This window comes from Herpailurus yagouaroundi, unplaced genomic scaffold, assembly GCF_014898765.1.
Source record: "Herpailurus yagouaroundi ecotype Mexico unplaced genomic scaffold, PumYag 163, whole genome shotgun sequence".
NCBI lineage: Eukaryota > Metazoa > Chordata > Mammalia > Carnivora > Felidae > Herpailurus > Herpailurus yagouaroundi.
The window spans coordinates 33757399-33776713 of NW_024412404.1; the positions used below are offsets into that span (position 1 = coordinate 33757399).

At 38.2% G+C, this 19315-nt stretch overlaps 1 protein-coding gene across 8 annotated transcripts in view; it reads left to right on the forward strand.

The window, feature by feature from the left end:
• The window catches only part of EXOC6 (exocyst complex component 6), a 234955-nt gene that overhangs the window by 204474 nt on the left and 11166 nt on the right, over positions 1 to 19315 (forward strand). The window lies entirely within an intron of this gene.

Consider the following 19315-nt stretch of genomic DNA (forward strand, 5'->3'; position numbering starts at 1 on the left):
CTTACTTATTTGTAGAAGTTCTTTGTCTATTCTGAATATGAGTCCTCTGTCAAATATATGTATTGCAAATGTCTTCTCCTGCTCTGTGATTTGTCTGTTTACTCTTATTGGTGCCTTTTGATGAAAAGAAGTTCATACTTTTAATGAAGTCCATTTTCCCCTTTATGGTTAGTGCTTATTAATGTCCTGTTTAGGAAGTCTTGCCTGTCCCTGAAATTATAAAGATATGTTTCTATTTTTTCTTCCAAAAGTTTTATTGTTTTACCATTCACATTTAGGTTTATAGTCCATCTGGAATTGATTTTTGAGCATGGTATGGAGTGGAGGCTCAAGATTCATTTTGTTCCATATGGCTATCCAATTGACCCAGCACCAATTTTTGAAAAGAACTGAATCTCCTAGCATTTTAATGTAAAGTAATTGTAAAATACAAGACTGTGAGATATAAATGATATGTGCTTCTAATGTACAAGTAAAATGGTTTCTATTGCCTTCCAGTTAACTATATGCTTATATTTCATGGTTCATGCCATTCCTCATGAGCAAATTAGTTGTAGGTTTGAGGTTTTTTAATACCAGCCTAACTATAGTCTTACCACATCAAAGGTATTTTTAAAACAAAACAATTCTAGAGTAAGTATTCATAACAGTGCAGGCAATGTAAAAGAAAAAGCTGAATTATAAGCCCACAAGGACAAGAATCATGCCTTTTTTGTTCACTGCTGCACATCCATTGTCTAAACGCTATTCTTGGCACATAGTGAACAATCAGTACATGTTGAATAAGTGAATGCACATTTTTTAGCTATACTCAAAAGCATTTTGGGGGGTACAGAAACACCTTTATTAGGAATTGAGATATTCTATGTAAGTTGATATTCTATATAAACATATACTTGAAAAGCAGTAAATTTTATTTTTCTATTTCAGTTGTTTTTTGAGGAGAGTATTTGTAAAAATACATGATACGTTTCTGTGCTTTGTCAAGTAAAACTGTAACAGACATTTCTTGATTTATCTAAGTCATCATTATGGATACTCAAATAGTAATATAAGTTATTTCTAAGAAATGTTGTCATCACTCCAAAACCAATTGCTTATTCTTTTATGGATAAAGAAATATTTTGGCCAGGAGAATTATAGGAATTTAGACAAAGGTAATATACACCTTAATTAAGTGATCAGCAATGACTGAATATAAAGCAGAATTAAATAAAGGAGCATTTATTAAACTAGTATTGTTTGGAACAATGAGTCAAGAAGAAAATAGATTAAGGTCAAATAAATTTCGGAAATCTGACATATTTTGTCCCTCTCTGTGAATTCATGATTTCATTAGCACATTAAAGGCTTTGAGAAGTCTTAGAGTAAAGGTGTTTCCCCTTTTACCCCCAAACTTGTTTGAGTACTGAATACTTTTCACAAATGAAAATCTCTTACTGTCTTGCAAAGCAGTGTTCTACAGCACACAGTTTAACACTGAATTATGTGGACCACCATTGCATTCCTTTATAGATTCCTAGAACTGTCTGTCTCATTAAGAGAGCTGTGATAGCAAATAGATGAGTCTTTCAATAGATAGATGAAATTTAAATATTAAAATGCAAATGATACAAAAATGATGAAAAATAGATTTTCAAGAGTAATTTGCTGTACTTCCCTTTAAAACAAAACAAAACAAAACAAAAAAACATTTGGAGGATTTTATGAAGGGTGATAATTACCAGAGGATTAACGCTGCTTAGCTGCAGTAAACCAGTCAGTCAGTCATACAGAATAACTTGTTTTTAAGAAGCATGAAACGGTAACACAAGATTGCTCCTGAAGAATGAAAAGATTTAAGTGGAAAATTAAAATACCAGCTCATGTGGAGTTCAAATCCTAACAGTTGTCAGATTCCTTAGTGAATCATCAGGGCTATTGTTACTGAGCCACAGTATGCATGCAGGAAAATAAAGGATATATTTGCTACTTTTCTTCCTTTTAATACACTGTATGCGAGATGGGAACATTTTGAAGGAGAGATTATTTGATAAAATGATCAAGGTAAGTTCTATATTTTCTGTTTGTTGTAAAGAGCGTCCCTTAGTGTTGAAAAGGAAATATAATTGAAGTGACTTTTTTTCAGATTAATTGAACCTTTCCTTAAGACAGAAAATCTAATACTTGCCAAAATAAGCACCTTAAGGCCAAAACTGCCACCAAAAAAAAAAAAAAAAAACCCCAAGAAAAATGAGTATTACTATTTAGTGGTACTAAATGATGAACAAAGTTCTAAGTCCTTTAGAACTTGTAGAAATTTCTTGCCCAGATGATTTACTTTACACACTAACTTAGCTGTAAGCACCCAAAGCTACAAATCAAGAAGGGGTCAGAGACAAAAGCTACTTTGTTCAGTCGAACTTTTTAACTTGACCCCCAAGTCCTCCCTCGCAGGCAAAGGAGGAGTTTTACACCTAAATATATTCTTACCTTCTGTTGCTTCCTTGATCGACATAATTTTTTTTTTAATTTTTTTTTCAACATTTATTTATTTTTGGACAGAGAGAGACAGAGCATGAACGGGGGAGGGGCAGAGAGAGAGGGAGACACAGAATCAGAAACAGGCTCCAGGCTCCGAGCCATCAGCCCAGAGCCTGACGTGGGGCTCGAACTCCCATACCGCGAGATCGTGACCTGGCTGAAGTCGGACGCTTAACCGACTGCGCCACCCAGGCGCCCCTGATCGACATAATTTAAAGAATACATTTTCAAAAGTCACTTTGTGACCCTAAGCATGCATCTTTTTATTAAAGGTACCCACAGAAGTTTCTCTTCCTTCAGAAGAGTTCGTGGACCATTCTGAATATTAAATCAATTCTTTTTAGTTGAGTTTTCTTTTTTTAGGTAGGCTCCACACCCATCGTGGGGCTTAAACTCACTGCCCCAAGATCAGGAGTTGGATGCTGTACCCACTGAGCCAGTCAGGCGCCTCAGTTTAGGTGGGTTTTTTGTTTTTTTGTTTTTTTTTTTTAACTTTATCAGTTCCTGGAACTTGACTTTTTCTATTCATATCCTGATCCAGTATGATCTCATTTAGTTGGAACAACAGTGTAGTCTCTGCCGTTTTAAAGAGGCAACCATAAACTTCTCCCTTTACAAATCTGTTTTCTTACTGTATATGTCATCAACACATAGGCCATTTTCTTCCCTGATGAATTGCAGAGCTGGGCTTCCCAGTACAGTGTGTGTTGCATGAGGAGACTAGGCAGCCATTCACCAGGGCTGTTCTTCATTTTCTACCACTTTGTAGAGAAATCTGTTAGGAGTGATTTGCAACTTTGCACTGATTTTGTTTACACTCAGCCTTCAACTTCATTGACAGGAATTGGTGAAATGTAGATTGCATTGCATAAAGGCCCTTACATACCTGTGGATCAGGGATTCTAACCTGGGGACCATGGATTGATTTTACTAGGTTCATGCAAAATTTTGTTTGTATGGGGGCACCTGGGTGGCTCAGTCGGTTGAGCATCCGACTTCAGCTCAGGTCATGATCTCACAGTCTGTGAGTTTGAGCCCCACGTCGGGCTCTGTGCTGACAGCTCAGATTCTGTGAGATCCTGCTTCAGATTCTGTGTCTCCCTTTCTCTCTGCCCCTCCCTTGCTCATGCTCTGTCTCTCTCTCAAAAATAAATAAAAACATTAAAAAAAATTTTTGTTTGTATGTACATTTTTCTGAGAAGAGGGTCCAGTGTTTTCAGCACATTGTCAAAGGCATTGTATAGGACTTAACAACAGTTATTCAGCCACCACTGCTCTAGGAAAGCCAAAAGCTGTCCAGACTAAGCCAGATCACCAAGAGCTATTCTATTTTCAGATATTTCTTCATTCACTGAGCAAATTATGTGAGCACCTCCTCTGGGCACTGCTATATAAATGCTGGGGATGCAAGCGGTGAACAAGATAGGCAAGATCCTTACTGTCACAATCTCATTTTGTTGGAGGAAGATCCACAACAGTGATGATTGCTAAATAGTTTCAGATAGAATTTAAAATAGATTTCGATCCTGTGAGAACAGAACCGGTTAGTGTTAAAATCACTGGAGGTAAGGTGGACCACTTTGTATTGGGTTCTCAGGGAACACCTTTAAGGAGGTGGTATTTTAGTAGATCTGTGAATGCCATTGAGAGATAGGAAGAAATAGCTTTCCTAGCAGAAGGAAGAAAGAGCAGATGCGAAGTCCTAAAGTGCTGCCTAGAGAGAGAAAGGATAATAGTATGGCTATAAATTAGCATGGGGAAGAAGTACGCATGCAGTTGGGAAGGTTATCAGAGCCAGGTCGTATAGGGCCTTGAGGGCCTTGTGAGGTAGTTTGGGATGTTGAGCATGATGGGAAACCATTCAAGGGTTTTAAACAAATTAGTATCATACTCTGATTTACATTTTTAAAAGATTGTTCTGGCTGCTCTGAGGAGAGTAGATTGGAAATGGACAACATGAGAATCAAGAGCAGATGATCATTTTGGTAGTCTAGGCTACAGATGCTAGATTGCTGTTAACTAATTACTAATGGTGTGGTTCACTATATTTCACAGTGCCTTCTTCATGTAGACTCAGAAGTAGCTGTCTTCATTATTGGAATTAGTTGCATTTATCCTGAGTAACTAGTATTCTAGTAACCGAAATATTGTGAGTTACCTAAATATATTTCCTTTATTGTTAAAAATAGCTTCACTGCTTTATAGCTAGCTGCATAGGATAGCATCACATACATTTTGTGTACCAACATCTTCTATTCTACCTTCACTTTCTTTCGGCCCTGAGTTTTCTCGATTATTAAGTTGTGTTTATCTTGAAGTATTTTTATATGTTGCCCCTTAAAGCCCCTTTGGAAGAAGACAGCATGTAAATAAACATTTGTTAATGGAATGCTAAAACTGTCTGCGTTATATGTACGGATTTTCACTTATTTCTTCATTTACTCATTCATTTATTCAGCAAATGTTTATTAAGTGCCTCCTATAGCCAGCCACTGAGGAAATAGAATTGAACAGTAGACAATAAAATAAGGATTAGACCATTTGAGAGATGAGTTAGTTGGTATCAGTGAAGATAAAGTTGAAGATTAGTAGGTTCAGAAAGGTATCTTGGCTAAAGGATAGAATTTAAGGAGTGAAAAAAGAAATCTGCTGAAGTATCCAGATGGTGTGTTGACGAGGACACTCTTGTAGGAAATCAGGAAATAGGATGGAGTCCTACTTCTCTTAATAACTATTATATGACCTTAGGAAACTGTTTCCTGAACTGTTTCAACTATATAGCTTAATGGTTTAATGAAGTGTGTGGGGAAAAATATTGTACACTTTACTTCTGAGAGGGATGTTTTCCATGGCGTGCTTAATCTTCATTGCTAAAATTAGTGAATTATGTGAAGCTTGTATTACGCAGATGCCATTAATTGATTGAGTTGGCAGTTACCATCTCTGTACTTCCCACACTTCATCAGGGTGATGGTGAGGCTGGTGTACCAGATCTGCATCATGGTGAACCATGAGGAGCGTAGTTCCTTGTAACAGTATTGCCTGATAAGGGAAGTACCCTGGGCACCCCCCTCCTTGTTCTAATTATTCCCTCACTTCCACCCTTTTATACATAGTCTAATAACCCCTCTCTACCATACCCCCAAATGGTTATAAAGTTTAGGAAAGAAGTTCAGATATACTTTACCATAGAAAGATAGACAAAGCCTGATAAATACATAGGCTTGTGTTTGATTTAAAATGTACAACTTTGGAGTCTACCTAAAGGGACATGAACAAGACTTGGAGGTTATGAAAGAATTGTTTGGCCATAATTCTTATTGTGGAGACTGGGCGTCTGCCAAGACTTTACTTTGAAATTTCTGTCTTCTGTTTCTAATCTTAAGGCATCATAACATACAATTCTTTTGCCACTAGTCCAGTTTGTTCTTTTATGATGAGGAAGGAGGCACTTTTAAATAACAATTATTTCCACTATAATTAAACAAATCTTCTTTTGTTTGCATTATATTTGTTACTATATTGTATACACACTCTGCTTGCTTAAACATGTCCCTGTGACTACTTCACAGGAACTTTGTTCAGAAGTTTTAAAGTCTTTGACTTCTTAAAGTATTAATGGGATTTGCCAAAGTTGTAGTATCCGAATGCTTGACTAGGTAGAGTAGCAGGACAACAAGCTTGTTCACACAGCTCCTCCAGCAAGCGTTTTTTTTCCTTAGACAATCCTAAATTCATTTGAAGTGCCAAAGAATTAAAGGAAGATGTCTTTGGGTTTACTCTTGAATATAACAAGACCAGACATCTCACAAAATTTACCTTAAGGTCCAGATATTAGAAAAGTATGCTGCCCTTTGCAAAAGCTTAGATTATGAAGGATTAGTCTGAACCTAAATGACTTTTGCCTTTTTGTCCCTTTTTGTTCCAGTGTCCTAATTCTGGAGGTTTACAGTTTATTGCTTAACTACATATGTGATTTATGCTCATACCTTCAGTTATTGATATAACTTTTGACTACATAGATTGTTGTGGTTGTTTTGAGGATAAAGGTTGGAGCTGTTTTGTAGTTTGGAAAATTACCCTCTAAAATAATCTTTTGAAAACCAGAAAAACAAATAAGCAGACCAACACCATAATATTTACAAAAATAATACAATGCTCATTGGTTTTCTTTTGATTTTTATTTTTGAGTAATTATAGACTCACAGAAAGTTACAAATATAGTTCCATAAGGTCCCATGTACACTTTACCCAGCTTCCCCCATGGTGACATTTTTTTCTAAGTTTATTTATTCATTCTGAGAAAGAGTGAGCATGCATGCACACGCGAGTGGGGGAGGAGCAGAAAGAGAGAGAGACTCCCAAACAGTCTCCGTTTGCACTGTCAGCACAGAGCCTGGTGTGGGGCTCAATCTCACAAACAGAGATCATGACCTGAGCCAATATCGAGTCAGATGCTTATTCAGCTGAGCCACCCAGGTGCCCTTCCATTCAGAATTATTTTTAAGAGAAGTGCTTAACTTAGCAATAGGATTATAAAGAAAAGTATCAGATTTACAAGAAAAAATTATACATATAAGTGTGTATTTGGGAAAATATGGAATATTTCTTATAAATATTACATGTTGTGATTAATTTTGAGGTGCATTTTTCAGTGTGTTACACAAGGAGTAAATCTTTGTCTCCATAGATGGAGAATTATAAGTTCGTGTATAATGTAAAGAGAGGCAATCCCAATTTAATCATCAGTACTCTTGGTATTTTTTTTTTTTTCACTGAAAGTGATAGGTTAAAATTTTTAGAATTGTCTATCAGCAGTAAAGAAAGGATAGTGATAGCTGGTCTTTTATAAATATTACGCATCCATTAAGTATTAGATATAAACTCCATATTGGCACTGTGCAACAGGGAACGTTATTCTTCTCTCAACATTAATTCACATTTTTGCCAAACTCCTTATTATTCATTTATGAGAACTATTTTTCCTTGCAAATGCCTGGGTGGCTCAGTTGATTTAGTATCTGACTCTTGATTTCAGCTGAGGTCGTGATCTCTCAGTTCATGAGATTGAACTTGCTTGGGATCTTCTCTCTCCCTCTCTCTCTCTGCCCCTCCCCTCCCCTCCTCATTCTCTCTCTCTCTCCCTCCCTCTCTCTCTCTCTCTCTCTCAAACTAAATAAACTTAAAAAGAAGAAATTTATTTTTCCCTGATAATTGTTTTATTTATTGAATGGAAAATTTTTTTTCTATTATAGATTTCTGCAAGTTGGAAGGATAGTTAATGAGAAGTTTAAATATTTAAATGCTTTGTCAGAAAAAACAGCAATATTGCACTGTTTAACATACTAATGAGTATTAAAACTAGAACCACCATATTCACTATTATGATCTTTTCACTGTATGAAACAAAATTCTCTAGACTGCCTTTGTACTATTTGCCATATCCAGCGTGAATCTTACAACAGTGTTCTAAAAAACTTTACCATGCATTCTTTTTGAAAGCTGATTGGTTATACATACAAATAAAAGAAAATCTTGTGTAAATTAAACCATCCTAATCTGGTTGTTTTAAGCACTTAATTTATAAATTGAGGAAATTAGATCCTAATCCTACTTTACATATAAATTTGAACAAGGCATTTAATCTCTCTGAAGCTCAGTTTCCCTTTTATAAAGTATAGAAAAGCCTGTACTTCACTGGATGAGATGTTCAAGTGAAAAGCTGTACACAGATACAAGTAATGGTCTGAAATGGAGATAAAGAAAAGTTAACAGTAGGTGATAGTGAACTTTGTATAAGACTCTTATCAGTCTCTCAGGCCCCCTTGTAGGTAATCTGTGTGTGACAGAGCCCCAGACTCAAACAATTTGTTTTTTGATTTTTTAAAAGTTTATTTATTTATTTTGAGAGAGAGAGTGTGTGCAAGCAGGGGGGAGGGGCAGAGAGACAGGGAGAGAGAGGATCCCAAACAAAGCTCCACACTGACAGCACAGAGTGCATGCAATGTGGGGCTCAGTCTCACAAACCGAGAGATCATGACCTGAGCTGAAATCAAGAGTCAGACACTTAACTGACTGAACCACCCAGTCGCCCCATCAAACAATATTTATCAACGTTTATTTATTTTGGGGGGACAGAGAGAAACAGAGCATGAACGGAGGAAGGGCAGAGAGAGAGGGAGACACAGAATCGGAAACAGGCTCCAGGCTCTGAGCCATCAGCCCAGAGCCCGACGCGGGGCTCGAACTCACGGACCGCGAGATCGTGACCTGGCTGAAGTCGGACGCTTAACCGACTGCGCCACCCAGGCGCCCCTCATCAAACAATATTTAAAAAAAAATTTTTTTTTAATCAAACAATATTTATGCAGAGCTTTTCCAGTGGTTTAAATTAAAAGCTTTTTGTGTGTGTGCATTAATCTCTCTGCTTTTCCTTTTGTTGCAGAAAAGACACAGTCATTAAACTTCAGCTTCTCAAAGTTTTCTATGAAATATAATTTAGTTCAGTGCAACAAGCTTTTATTGAGTACCCTAAGAGAGAAGGAAGAGCTATTACCTTTGCCCTTGAAGAACTCATAACTTGGTTGGAAAGTGAAAGCAAACATACCCAAAAAACTAGGCGTATGTACATACTTCAGGCTTAGGAGTGAGACGTTAGGGGCCCGCAGAGCCACCCATCCTCACATTTAGATGGCTGAGAAAACTCAACACTGCCGATACTCAGGTAGCACTCCGAAGGGGTGCATTCCACCTCTGATATCCATAAAACCATATATTAAAAGAAATTTGGTGGGGTTTTTGGGTCAATAGTGACCTCTTAAGAGCCAAGTGGATATATAGTCATGATGAAAAGTTTTATTAATATATATTGAAAGAATGAAATTGCTGAAGGGATTATTTGATTTGAGAATTAATATTTTATAGTATTTTCCTTGAACTTCCTTCTTAGGTGTATATTACAGTGCTTAGTACTTAATAGTAAGTGACAGTTTAGTCCCTGGAGTGTTTTACATTTATAGTTCTCTCTTTCTTTGACTCTTATGTTTTCTTAAATGTCAGATCATCTTCCAGTTACCTTCAGTCTGTGGTTCAGTGATTTTCATGGTCATGAAATCCTAAGGTTTGAGAATTGGAAGGCACGTAAGAAAATCTAACCAAACCTCCTACAGGTTCTCCCCTTAACCAGGCAGGGCTCTTGCTGCTGTTCCTGGTGTCTTGAGAACCTCTACATTCAAATAGAGGCTTCTTTGCCCTTTTGAAAAGCCACATGGCTGCCTTCACCACTTTTTCCTCAGACCTGGTGTCAGACATTGTCATCTCTGGCATTTCCCAACCATGCATCCCTCATTTTAGAAGATTAAAACGTTTGTGCTCGCTTCGGCAGCACATATACTAGAAGATTAAAATGTTTGATTACTCAGTGAAGTTAACTACTTTCTCCCTACTCTTCCCGCTTTCTTATTCCCCTCCTTCCGGCCCTCCCTGCCTATTTCCTGTCTCATTCACTCATTGGTTTGTTTAACTCTGTATCCTTTTGCTTCTTCTAGCCCTCTTAGGATGTGCCATCTGAAGACATTCCAATGTAAACTTAGGCCCTACAGCTTCAGTGCTTTGGCAGAATGTTTTCTTCCCTCCGGTCTTAGAATTGTGAGGCTCTGCTAAACCAGTAGCCCTCTCTAGTGGTAACTACACACTCTTTTATAGGCTGCACAGTGTGAAATGAGAGAGCCTGTTCTCTTAGCCCCCATTTCCATCTGTAGACCATTGTTCTTCCACTTTTGAGTGAAAGCCTCAGCCCCTTTGAGCTTCCTTCGTTCATCTCTATCACCATTAATCTCTCACTGTTACTTTTGCAATCGGTTTATCTGTATTCACGTTCATCATTTTCCTTCCTTCAGACTCCTATGATAGGTAGCCATTTTATTCAGGATTCTCTCATCTTCCTATGCCCTTGACCCCATTTTTCTATGAGACTCGTTTCATTATTCATCTGCCTTTCCTCTGCTTTATCCTTTTCATAACTACCTTAGCTTAAAAACATGTTCAAATTTTTCCTGCCTGAGAGAGAGTGGGTGGGGGATATCTTCTCTAGTCTCATTCTAACTGTTTCTGACCTCTTTTTTTCTCCTTTGTATACTGATTCCTTAAAAGAATTATTTATAATTGATTGTTTCCTTATTTCCTCATGTCTCACTCATTCCTGAGTCAACTGTCTGCTTTGCCACAGTGCTGAAACAGCATTCACTTAGGTCACCCAGGGAATGCCACTAGACCTTTTTAGCCCTTACCTTATTGGTTCTTTCTGCTGTGTTTGATAATGTTGATCACTTCCTCTTTAGAATTCTTCCTTATTCAGGCATATGGGTGGCTCAGTTAAGCGTTGGGCTCGGGTCATGATCTCATGGCTGTGGGATCAAGCCCTGTATCTGGCTCTGTGCTGACAGCACAGAGCCTGCTTGGGATTCTCTCTCTCTCTCAATCTCTCTCTCTCTCTCTCTCTTTCTGCCTCCCCCCCCTTTCTCTCAAAATAAATAAATAAACTGAAAAAAATCAAAGTTCTCTCTTCTTCAAAGACTACTCTCTTAACGTTCTTTTTATGTCTCTGCCCCCCAAATGTTGGTGTACCTGAGGTTTCTGTCCTTACAACTCTGTTCTGTGTATACTCTGTCTGGGTGAACTCATCCACTCTCCATCATATCTCTGGCACAAATGCTGTGTGCCTTAGATATATATGCAGTTGCTTGATAGACATTTCCACTAGGATATGTGTCCTACATCCTATGTGACCAAAGCTGTCAACACATCATCTTCCCTCATTCTCTAATCAGATCTTTTCAAGTTGTCTGTTTTGGTTGATGGCACCACTCTGCCATGCCCCCCATTCAATCATCATGTCGTAGGGATTTTTCCTCTCAAACCCATTCTCCTCTTTCCATCCTAACTACCTGCCCTATTACCTATCCATCCGCTTCTCTCTTTCCCAGCTACCTACTTGTTTGTCCCAGTGTATTTCAAGGTTATCACAACAGTTTCTTAATTATTTTTCCCATCCTTAGTTTTTTTCTCCTCAAATCCATTCTTCACAGAGCTGTTGTATTTATATATGTAAGTAATGAGTCTGACCATGTGAGCTTTCTTGTTTAAAATTTTCCCAAAGTTCCTGAACAAGGCATATATGTCCTTTTGTGATCTAGCCCCTGTCCTCTTCTCTAGCCTTTTTGTACTACTCCTTTACTGATAAGTGTAAGCAACATTAAAATGTATGACAGTCCCCAGAAGCACAGCTGTTTCCCATCTTTGTGCCTTTTCTCATGCTGTCCCACCTGCTTGAAATACCACTGCCTCTCCCTTGATTAACTCCTTTTTAAGACTCATTTTGGGTACTACCTCAGATGCCTTCTTGGGTTTACCTCTCACCCCCATCAAGACTGGATGCTCCAATAATAACTGTACATAACTCCAGTGTAATTTGCACCTTTGTTCATGATTATGCTTATGTGAATATCTCTTCCATTACACTAAAGAACTCCTTGAAACAAAGACTGGGCCATCATCATCTTTTCCCTGCTAGTGTCAAATAGAGTGCTTGTCACATGCAAATATGACTCCTTTGTTTTACAGAACAGGAAATTGAGACCCGAGTTTACAGCTCCCTTAAATGATTAATTCAAAATGAAAGTACCTTGATTTTTTTTTTTTTAAACTTAGTTGGGAGGGAATTGAATAGGGCGTAGAATAAATACATTGTAAATAAACACAAATAAATAAATAATATTGGTGTCATAAGAAACAGCACTTCTTATCCAAGTGAAATATAATCGGATAAGCAAATAATATCCATAGAATATTGATTAGGTGAGACATTGGAGGGGCTTGATTTTCCCAACCAAATGGTGACGGTTTCTAACATTCTGAAGCACCATAACCAAATAGCAGATATTTAAAAATTATTCCGAAAAAAAAATGCTGACTCATTTTAAGTTGTAGTGTTTGTTGGATATTTTCTTAAAATCATTGAATACTCTCTTAATACCCCAGATGCTGACTAAGAGTGAAATTCCATTCATAGGGCACCTGGCTGTCTCAGTCAACAGAGCATGCGACTCTTGATCTTGAAGTTGTGAGTTTGAACCCCGTGTCCAGTGTAGAGATTACTTAAGCAAAACTTAAAAAAATAAATTTTATTGGGGTGCCTAGGTGGCTCAGTTCATTGAGCATCAGACTCTTGATTTTGGCTCAAGTCATGATCTCATAGTTGGTGAGTTTGAGCCCTGTGTCAGGCTCTGTGCTGACAGTATGGAGCTTGCTTTAGATTCTCTCTCTCTCTTTCTCTCTCTCTCTCTCTCTCTCTCTCTCTCCCCCCCCCCCCCCCCCGCTCCCTCTCTCTCTCTCAAAATATTTAAAAAATAAAAAATATATTTCAATAATTCATTTCCAACTGATCTATGAATATTTAAAGAATGCTTCCAGCTTTCTTACCTATTTATTATTCCTCTCTCCCCTTCTTTGTCCTCCTTATTATCAATAAATTTTACCCCCTCAACTGTGTTGAGGGCACTGGGCCAACTGCTGTTTTATCTGTTACAGGGAAGAGACTCTTTTGGCTTGAGTTTTTTTGGCTTGAGTTTTTTTCTGATGGCCTAACGTACATTGCTAATACAAAGTGTCGATGGAAATAATTATTTTAACAGTATGACACAGGCTGTTTTGCTTAGAAATGTCCTAATTTCCTGTTCAGGTTATCCAGAGGTCAGGTAGGGATTTCTTTTTGCACTCCTATAATACAGATTCACATCATGCAAGCATTGTAGCACTTAGATCACAATCTGTTTAATTCCATTGGCTGCATTCATGTTCCCAAGAATATGAGTCCTACTCCTGGTGTTTGTATTTAGTTTCTCTTTTCATATTTTAATTCTGTAACCTGTAGTTAAGGTGTGATGCCAGTAGGTCTTTACCAATAGATGTTTTTTAGCTAAGTTTCATCTTAAAGTTTGTCTGTTGGCCATTTTGAGGTTCATGTGGACACCTGCATTCATCAGAATGTCACAGGGTTGTCACTGTTACCCTGTCCCAGAAATCTTTTACTAATTAAGCACTCAGGCAAGCATCAGGCCCCAAAGTAAGCCATAGCTACCTGCTGTGTACTTCTACCTTAGTGAACCAGCTTCAGGGCAGTTTGATAACTGCCCTTTTTTTTCAAATTTAGTTATGCCTTGAGGCTGTGGAAAAACTGAATTTATCTGTTGCAACTAAGCAGCAAGTGTTCTGACATGTTTATTGACCAAATTATTAACTTGGCAAAAGGTAATTACATATACAATCAGGTTTGGAAGTAACTGGATAATTAAGGGTTAATAAATTGGCTAGCATAAAAGAAATGCCTTTCAGATTCTACAAAAGTAAACTAAATAAATACTTTCTTAAATTGTTTGAATAAAGATTACAAAATCTTTATTTTTAAGATTTGAAAGAGAGAGACGAATGAGGATACAAGCCCCCTTAAATACAAATACTCACCAAGATAGTGTAATATTTGTCTTAAATGGAGACCACAAAGATTCTTATATTCTGTATTTCCATCATTCATAGTAGTCTAGCTAACTCTGCATTCCTGTAGGAATCCATGGCAAAATGGTAAATCATCTGTATTTATATTCTAAGACCTAAAACTAGACCTCATCTCTAGAAAGCAGAACAAATGAGATACACATCTGAAATTCAGCTCCCCATTTCACCAAAGTGAAGTCTGGTTATGCAGTGACTGGAACTGGGTCTCCACTTTTGTCCCTGCCTACTAAGGAATTACCATAGAAACTATTCCCCTTTTCCTCCTAAAGTGGTTGGGATTTCATGGTCTTGGTTTGTTTTATTAATTTCAAATGGCCTGAGTTCCATTTTATTTTATTTTATTGTATAGATTTTTTTTAAGTTTATTTATTTTTAAGAGACAGCGTGTGTGCAGGCACATGCATGCATGCAAGCAGAGGAGAGGCAGAGAGGGGGTAGAGAGAATCCCAAGCACACTCCATGCTGTCTGTGCAAAGCCGGTTGCAGGACTCAATCCCACAAACCATGAGATCATGACCTGAGCCGAAATCATCAAGAGTCAGATGCTCAGCTGACTGAGCCATGCAGGCACCCCTTTTTAAAGTTTATTTATTTTTGTCATTTTAAAGAATAGAATGACAACGTGACTCTAGGGGCTGAAGTATCTGGTTTTACTTTTAGTTTAACTTTGCTTTTTCAAAAGCTAAAAGTCAGTATTTGTAACTAATGGCAAATTATAAATAATACACATTACTTGACTTCTTAAAGTTTTAGAGTAAAATGTATATGACCAATTTTTTGAGAGAGAGAGCAAGAGGGTACAAGTGAGTGAGGGGCAGAGAGAGAGAATCCCACAAGGGCAGTCTCATGAGCAGCAGAGAGAGAGAGAGAGAGAGAGAGAGAGAGAGAGAGAAGCGGAGCTCATCTAAAGTAGGGCTCATGCTCACCTAAAGTGGGGCTTGAACTCACGTGAAGTGGGCCTCAAACTCATGAACCGTGAGATCATGACCTGAGCTGAAGTCAGATGCTTAAAGACTGAGCCACTAGGGACCCTATGACTAATTTTATTGAAGACTAAATGAGTCCATCTATTAGATTCTCCCAAGTTTTCATTTGTCTTATTTTACTTTTTATGTATGTGTGTGTGTGTATTTTGAGAGAGCGAGCAGGGGAGGGGCAGGGAGAGAGAGACTCCCAAGGGGGTCCACGCTGTCAGTACAGAGTCTGACATAGGGCTCAGTCCCACAAACTGTGAGATTGTGACCTGAGCCTAAACCAGGAGCCTGACACTTAACTGACTGAGCCAACCCAGACGCCCCCACATTTGCCTTATTTTAAATCATAACTGTAGGGAGGAGCGGAGAGGAATATCCACTCAGATTCACAAAATTTTTAAAAAGTGGTTATTCCCTCTTCCTTTTTCTTCTTACATTTGCACTTTTAAAAAATGTTTTATTTATTTATTTTGGGAGAGAGAGAGCATTGCATGAGCAGGGGGAGGGGCAGAGAGAGAGGAGAGAGAGAATCCTGAGCAGGCTCCTCACTGATACCGCATGAGATCATGACCCTGAGATCATGACCTGAGTTGAAAGCTCAACTGACTGAACCACCAGGTGTCCCTACCTGCAGTAGCACTTTAAAGGAGCACATAATGAAGCTCCAGCCTTGTCTAGCTTCCTTCATTCAAGCAAGTACTGTATCCTGGAGTATAGACACTTCAGCATGCAGTCTTTCTTCGTTGGTTAATCCATATTGTCTTCCTTTGTTGTTTTAATTCTTACATAGTCAGTTTATGCAATCAGATCTTATTTCTCCATAGCTTCAAGGAAGCAAAATGACTTACAGAGAGAATTGAAAGTCTAGTGAACACCTCTTATTATGAGTTTCATGGTTTGATTTTCTGAGTGTTAGAAGTGAGAGCTTTATTGGTGAAGTCATTACGTAAACTACCTGTTACATAAGTGTGGCAGCTGATATAATGAATCTGGACAGAAAATCAAAGGTATGACTTGGGAATGTTTATTTAACAAGCTCAATGGTGGTATCACTGGTTTACAAAAGGTAATCTCAGGAGCAGAACTTTGGTTGTGAAATATTTTTAGTTCATTTTTAGTGCATTTAGGACAAATTAAATCAGTCAATAAATAGGTTAGCTTTCAGAATAATTATAAGATTATCAAAAATTCAGAGATTATTAATAGTTCACATTAAAGTAGATATCATAGGGGCGCCTGGGTGGCGCAGTCGGTTAAGCGTCCGACTTCAGCCAGGTCACGATCTCGCGGTCCGTGAGTTCGAGCCCCGCGTCAGGCTCTGGGCTGATGGCTCAGAGCCTGGAGCCTGTTTCCGATTCTGTGTCTCCCTCTCTCTCTGCCCCTCCCCCGTTCATGCTCTGTCTCTCTCTGTCCCAAAAATAAATAAACGTTGAAAAAAAATTTAAAGTAGATATCATAGCCATCTTATTAGTATATCAGAAGTGAGTTCACTGTAGACTCACAAAATTCCATGTCAGAAGGTAACCTATGTAGTTTATCTCATTATACATTTACTTGGTGCCTACTGTATACCAGGTATGGGGCCAAATATGAAGATACACATATAAGCAACACAAACTGCCAGTTTTGAGGCACTTACGAAGTACACTATTAGGAGGAAGTAAAGGCAATATTACTTCTCTAGCGGGTCAGCAGATGCATCAATATACTGTGAAAAATTCCATGATAGAGATGTGGCAGGTGCTCTGAGGACACGAAAGAGGAACAGAAAACCATCCCAAAATGTTCTGGGGAGGCTTCTTAAGAGAGGCAAGATTTAAATGTTAAGAGATTTAAATGTTATGGAATAAAGAGTTACATGGGTGGCAAAGAAGGGGAAGGGGACTCCACACAGAGACGAAAATGAGCAATGTCTTGGGGGTCATCATGGTTTTAAGGGAACTATTAGGAGTTCCTTGTATAGGAGTTTAAATTACAAGGCAGGAGAGGAAGCCAAAAGGTTGACCTTGTAGGGGCCAAGGGTAGGCCAACCCAAGATGAGCCACTTTGGCATGAACACTATTTTGCATTAAAATCAATTAAAACCCAGCAGATACAGGAAAACCTCCTTACCTCCCCCTCAACTGCCAGTTTGTACCAGGAAGAGTGCTATTAACAGTGATTCCCTTTCACCTAAGATACTTCTCTGCATAATAGGGCAACCTTTGTTTTCCAGACATCTCCTTTCACCTTCCTGCTAATGGTCCTCCTTCCCTTTATATCCTCAGACCCTTCAGCTGTCTCTAGCTCATTTAAGGTTCATATTTGCTCATTGTCTTTGAAATTTGCATGCCTGTGTAGATTCTCCATAGATTAGCTATTTAATTTTCTCCACTTAATCTGTCTCATGTCAATTTGATTCTTAGTCCAGTTAGACCAAGATTCTTCCTCCTCACCAACCTGGAGTAGGTAGGTGCAAGATCACCTTGCATGTCATATTAAACAACCTGAACTTTATCTTGAAAAAGTTGGGAAGCCATTGATGGTTTTAAGCAAGTGAATGGTGTGATCATATTTGTATTTTAGCTGGATCTCTCTGGAAGCAGTGTGGAGATTGATAGATCTGCATTATTAGAAGGGATAGCCAAGACCAAAGTCCCCAGGGTAGAGATTATGATATCTGAACTAGGATAGCAGTAGTAGTAGGGATGGAAAGTAGGAAGCAAGTGAATTCAAGAAATATTTAGGAGGTTAAATTGGCATGATTTGGTAATAGGTTAGATTCTGGAGTTGTAAAAGAGAGGAGTCAAAGCAGACTGTATGCACATTTCTGGTTTGGGTAATTAGGTAAGTTCTGTTGTTCACTGTGTAACCCACCTTTCAATATCAGGAAGCGGAACTAGGTATTCTCACGACCAAAGAAAAACAAGCCAAGTATATATGTAAAGGTATTATAAAAATCAAAGTCATACTCAACTATTTCAGGTAAATGTACCTGAGGAAACTATTTGAAATTTTCTTTCCTGTTTTGGAAAATATAGGGATTTTGCTTTTCAGAAATAGAGGCTAGAAAAATTCTTGATAATGATTTCATTAACATCTTTCTGCATTTATAAATAAATTCAAGGAAACTTTAGTTAAATATCTATTGTTATTTGGGTTTAAATATGTAGTATACATAATTTAAACCCCAATTGCCAAAGGATTATTTTAAAACTCAACCATATCAGAAATTAATGTCTTTTTCTTTTTTTAATTTTTGTTAGCATTTATTTTTGAGAGAGAGAGAGAGAGACAGAGTGCAAGCAGGGGAGGGGCAGAGAGAGAGAGGGAGACACAGAATTGAAGCAGGCTCCAGGCTCTGAGCTGTCAGCACAGAACTGGATGCAGGGCTTGAACTCACCAAACCGCAAGATCATGACCTGAGCTGAAGTTGGACGCTTAGCCAACTGAGCCACCCAGGTGCCCCTCAGGTGTTAATTTCTTATATTACTAAATGGAGAGTCGAAAGATCCTCTTAAAAGTTTATGAAACAAGTTCTACTCCCAGGTATATACCCAAGAAAAATAAAAACATATATCCACACAAAAACTTGTATATGAACATTCACAGGAGTATCATTCATAATAGCTGAAAAATGGAAATAACCCAATGTCCATTAACTGATGAATGGATAAACAAAGCTGGTACCATACAATAGAATATTATTTGACAATAAAAAGGAATGTAGTACTGACACATGCTACAATGTGGATGAACCTTGAAGACATTATGCTAAGTGACAGAAGCTCCTTACAGAAGACCACATGTTATATGACCCCTGTTTGGAGAGTGACTGCTAATGGCATGGAAATTCTTTTGGATGAGAGAAATGTTCTGAAATTGATTGAGATGGCTGCACAACTCTGTGAGTATATTAAAAACCATTGATTTGTAGACTTTATTTTTTCTAATGCTTATTTTTATTATTAAGAGAGAGAGAAAGACAGGCAGAGTGCAAGCAGAAGAGAAGCAGAGAGAGGGAGACACAGAATCTGAAGCAGGCTCCAGGCTCCGAGCTGTAAGCACAGTGCCCAACGTGGGGCTCAAACCCACGAGCTGTGAGATCATGACCTGAGCTGAAGTCAGACACTTACCCGATTGAGCAACCCAGGCGCCTCTGATTTGTACCCTTTAAATGGATGAATTGTATTGTATGTGAAATATATCTCAAAGCTGTCTTAAAACATTTTTAAGGTGACAGGGGCACCTGGGTGGCTCAGTCAGTT